Here is a 6,000-nt window from a genome sequence, read left to right on the forward strand (position 1 = left end):
TATTCGATTAAAAAAATTTCCCTTTTGAAAAGTATAAATCCAATGGTTTATTGTTAGAATGTCATAGTAATATAAACTCAAGATTTGGTAATGAACAATTATAGTGAGTTTATATATCAATGAAACTCGATTTAGATGTCACAATCGTTAATTTATTAATATTGATATATCTAGGTTCAATTTGGATCGTAAACCAGATTCCATCCCTCATCACCTTTTTCTATGATTGTCTATTGTAGAATTAGGCATTGAAAAATGCCCCTCTTATAACGTAAAAAGTACTTCTTAACAGTTTACTTTCTTTTAACTTTTTCCGCCGCCCTGTGGGCACTAAAAGGGCCTCTTTTAGCATGGATGTGTTCGGGCAGGCCCACAATGAAGCGGCCGGGTGAGGGACGGGGTCCGACATATCTGGACGGACCAATTCTCAAAAAATTCCTAGGAATTTATCGACCCGTCCAGATTCGAGCCCGGGCTCCCCCCAGAGCAGTAGGCTGCCACCTTGACCGCTCGGTCATCCGGCCTGCAACAGTATAGCTACTAAAAGAACTTAGCCTATATCAATATTTAACAAAAATCCATCCAATAACTATATAAAACCAATCAATCATCATATTTAATAATCGGCAGAAAAATCGATTGATTTCATTCAATTATGTTCATCACTATCATTATTAGAATATGACATAAAAAGTGACTGCTATCAAAATTAGAAAGTTATAAACGGTTTTATTTCTGTTTATCAATGCTTATTATCTCTGTGTTTATCATGCGATGATATTTTTACTTTAACATTCAAACAGGCTATAACTGATATTTTTAACAATTTTCTTCTACATGACTAATGAAACTTTAGTATATTATTTAATTTCTTTAAAATGCGTTTTCTTGCCATGAAAACAATAAAACAAAATTTTAGTAAAGCTTACATTATTTATTTGAAATAAAAATTAACATTAGTTACTCAAAGTAATATTTTTACTTAACAAATAGCATTAAAAATCAATTTTAAAAAATATTTTTATAGTCTATTATTACATTTGAAGTTTAACAGTGTAGTCAACTATATTGTAGTACATTATAGTTGTTGTGTTTACATTATTTTAATATTAAATATTAAAATCATATTTGATGAAATGTGTGAATGTCAGAGTGCCAGTGAAAGAACATGTGTAAACATTGTTGAAATAAAATATTCCTTCTTACTTAATTATAAATTATTTCTACTGTAGTTACAAATTAACGTTTATACAACAAACAAGTTAAATGTATTTAATCTCTTTGATATAAATATTAAAAGGCATAATTTTCCATCTATAATTGATCTGTTGTGACTCATATATTTAGATTCACATTTTTGTGATAATTTTCACACAGTACAATGGCTTTTAAACATTCAAATATTTGTAATAATCTACATTAGATTACATACTACTGTATTAAATTTATTAAACTATCACACAGAAAGAAACACATACGAATGCTAGAAATTCTGGAAATATACAAAGCGGGGTTACGCAATAACTGCATTAACTATAAGGATGCGATTAATATTTCTACAGCTTGGAAGTTTGTTTATGAAGGGGAAGACCCCACAACTCCATTTAAGGCGCTTTCCACCGTTTTTATGTGGATGTAAAATAATATTTTTAAAATATAAATATATTTGTGTTTATGCTTGATACGCGTGCGCATAATGAATTTTATACGTAAAGTTGAGTATGTTCCAAAACTTTTAAATCTTTAAGCACAACGGATTTTCGAATCTCGGAACTTTTAACTTGAAGAAGGCCGAAGAATACGGTCGAAAACGTTTGTTGTTTTTTCAATTAAATATTTTACTGGTCACTTAAAGCTTTTTGTGTGTCTATTTTAATATATACTGTATATATGAACATTAATAATCAATTAATTTATCAAACATTTTATGTATAAAAAATTTGTTTTGCAGTTAATCTTATCTCGCCTGTTGATTCGTTCACGGTTACAAGAAATCACAACTAGCCTAGTTCCCGTAGTCCATTCTCGGCGACACGACGGTCGGATGGCCGAGCAGTCAAAATGCCAGCCCTGGGAAACCGAGCGGTAGGTTGCCACCATCGAATCCGGATGGGTCAAAAAATCTTTAGGAATTTTTCGGAGGGTGGTCTGTCCGGATATGTCGAGGCCTCGTCCTTCACCATCCGGCCGCTCTATTGTGGGCCTGGCCGAATCCATAATGGGCTTGCTAAAAGAGGTCTTCTTAATGCTCACAGGACGGAAAGAGTTAAAAAAAAACAATTAATTAATATTAATCAAACTTTTCATTAAGTATTTATTTTGCTCATTATTTGTTTGACTGTTTGCTAACTTGTATTTAAGCTAAAAGACTAACTTTTTAAAAAATAATTAAGCACCCACTCTTTAAATTTCAACAATTAAATAGAATTCAAATTTCAATTAGATTCCCATTTATTCTGCTAACTTTCGTCTTCCAGTGTAGTATATAGTCCTTGACCATAACCGCTTGGTCATCCGTCCATAAATATTATTTGATTTCAAAATAGAGGAATCAAATTCCACTAGTAGTATTTTATGTTCAGTTATTTTTAGTGAAATATTTATTAAGCTCTATTTTAGCATTATTATTAATTAATTTATGTTCATTTACTTAAAAGTTTGCACTACATCTATCTGGCAACGTTGCATCGTCGTTAAATTTTGGAACGAAAATTGAATACTATTGTCTTGATACTTGGTTCGAAGTTCGAACATTTGTCACTAATGTATGTAATTAATTTTGGTAACAGTTTATTACAATAAATCAATTGGGATGTTAATATAAAATTAGGCAGAATATATTACTTGTAAACGTTAATTTGGTAAATATAAAATTATGTAAATTTAAAAAATAATTTAAATTGGGTTCGAATGTAGAAAGCAATAAAATGAGCATTGTAAATGGAACACGTATAACTGACTTGAAGCAGGGCATTCAAGCTGTTCAAAAACGTTTGTCGTTTATAATATACTACTGGAATAAAGCAAAGGTTGGTCATTATTTCTACTATTTATTTGAAAGTTTACCCCTCCTTTCTCTTTTATTCCATCCTCGAGTTTTATCATCAGATTGGGATAATATTCAGCATTCACTGTAGAATTTCTCTTCTTGAAGTCGATCAATAAAATGTCATTGTGATACCAGAAAAATCTATGCTATATCCTCCATTGGAATGATTTCAGCTCTTTGGAGGATATTCCTGTGCATAGTGTCATTCTTTGAGAATTGTAAGTTTTATTTAAATCGATTAGTAAATTAAAGTAATATTTTAGCGAAAAATTTAACACATTTCTGTTAAATTCGTGGGAAGGGAAGAAAAACTTCCTTTGGGAGAGATGTTATTACACATCTCTGATGCATTTGCATCAGAAATAATATCCCTCAGATGTTATGAATACTAAAACCCAATTGAAGAGGAATTTGGAATAAAAAGGAGCAAAATCGTATTCTTGAGCTGTCAACGATAATAAGAAACTGCCATAATAGCAGCCAATGACAATCCAAGACTGCCATAGAGGAAGGCAGCCGACGATCATAGGGGATTGCCATATAGATGGCCATAGACAGGAGACTGCCATAAAAGAAGCAGACAGCTATAGAAGTGTGAATTGCTATAGGAACAACATAATCCAGCTCCAACCTCTCCTCCTCCAGGTCATCCCCATGACTTCCCCACACATCACTGGATCGAATCAATCAGATCAGAGGTATTACTATTTAGAACCTTTTGTAAATTCTATCTCTCCATGTTTAGATCTGTATGTAGATAGACATCGATATAACAATAGATTAGATTATTCCTTTATGTAATATTACTTTATTATAGTCATTAAATTTTTGTTTGTTATTTGTTAACCTGTCTTCACTTGGTTGAATATGGACATCCGGACTCAAAACGATTGGAACTTGCCCACGACTCTCCCTGCTCACTTTTAAGACCCTCCTATATTTTAAAGCCATCCAGTGACATCATGAGTGTTTCCTAATGACTCGACGGTTCAAAAGGGTTACAAGTAACATTCTCGTACCCCTATATTCTCACACTTCCATCGATTCTCTTTTGGACAGAGGATCGTAGTATATGTCACTGGGGATAAGACCATAGTCTTATCCCCAGTGACAATAGACTGCAGAACTTCTTATTTGTTCTTTTTGCAAAGCTCCAAAAACTGTTGAGTGTAGTTGACCCACTGCTGGTTTTTGAATTGTGGAAGGAATTTTGAGCATCCAATGTGCACTGACCTTATTCATTAACAAATGTTCATGAGGAATTTGAACTGTTGTTTTCAACAAGTTTAATCTTACAGAAGTTTCTTTCATCTTCAGACATCAATCTTTTATTTTCAACAAATGCAATGCATTCTTCAATAATCACTGTGCTGAGTGTCTGCTGCTTCATCAACAGATTTTCTTCAGAGTTTAAAAAGTTTTGCCCATTGTTTTACTGTCGAATACAATGGAGAATTTGCTGTATGAATTACAAAGGCATTTTTGAATTTCTGATGTTGTTTGACTTTTTGTCAAGAACTTTACCATTGTACAATACTTAATTTTCGTTTGGTTTCACCTATATAAATATTGGTATCTTTACAAGTACATGGGATTTCATATACTACATTCTTGGTTTCTTATTTAGTCTCATTATTTTGTTTTTTGGCTTTTATTCTGGCTTGAAGTTTTTCGTACTTAGGTGCTAGTTTTATGTTTATTTTCTGCATTTCTTTGTTAATTTCTTCATATAAACCTTTTATATACGGAAAACTAATATATTTAATATCCGAATTTTGTTTTTTCTGATTATGTTTCTTGTTATTTATTTTATCATTTATTTTCTTTTCCCATGTACTAATTAATCGATTGGGGTATCCATCCAAGATAAATTTCTTTTTTAAATCATATATGTGTTTGGCCATATTGATGGGTTTGCTGGTTCTATTTTTAATTTTATTATATTCCATATTGAAGATGTTTTGTTTTATATGTAGTGGTATATGAGAATCGTATTTTATAGTTGTGTTAATGGCACAAGACTTTTTGAAGGGTTCAAATTCCAAGCTGTTCACATTCCTTTTAATAACTATGTCCAAATAATTTATACTATTACTGACGATGTCTTCTTCTTCTATCTTAAACTCAATTCCTTTATGTATATTATTTATTCTTGCTTCTATCTGTTCAATTGTTATTTTCTTATTATCATTTTTAAAAAATGAATCAACTTAGTAAAAGTTAGTCAATCAAAGTAAAAATAAGTCAATCACAACTTCATAAGGTGTTTATAAAAATCATAGAACCAATTGCTTCTAAATTATCTTCTATAAAGTAACAACAGGAATTATTGAGTTTTGCGGGAATGGTGGGTTTTCAGTGAGTCAAATTCAAGACAAGTTCTTATCTAAATAATGTATAGTAAACATTATTTCTATATTATTTTGATAATTATTGCAGTAATCAGCTATACAATGCAAATTTGCAAGCAATTGTTTACATATTTTCTCGTACGTAACAGTGAAAGTCTGACTTTGCCATTATGTATACATAAACGGTTCTGAGTAAAGACCTTGTTTACAATGTACTGTACTGTACTCTGTCTCCGTTCCTGATTAACCATGAGGGTTTGGGTATTTTTAGTCAAAGTTTACCAACATACTTTTATAATAGTGAATATTTGGCACTTCATATATTTTTTCAATGCTTTATACAATAATAGACTATAATAAGCGATTAGTTAATTTTTCCTGCAATTATGCAATATCCGGAAGTAATCAGTTTCCCAGTAAACTTTTCAACTGGAAGCTTTTGATAAGAAATCTTCTTGTCTATGTAAAGTCAAATAACAAAAAAACTAATAAAATTATGGCTCTAAAATGAAGAATATAGCTATTTTTTAACGTTTGTGTACGTTCAGACTCCAATCACGTGGATTGGTTCTTTGCGGAAAAATCCAGACCAGAGGGTTC

This window comes from Centruroides sculpturatus, unplaced genomic scaffold (assembly GCF_000671375.1).
Source record: "Centruroides sculpturatus isolate CEXI.00-Female unplaced genomic scaffold, Cexi_2.0 scaffold36, whole genome shotgun sequence".
Taxonomy (NCBI): Eukaryota; Metazoa; Arthropoda; class Arachnida; order Scorpiones; family Buthidae; genus Centruroides; species Centruroides sculpturatus.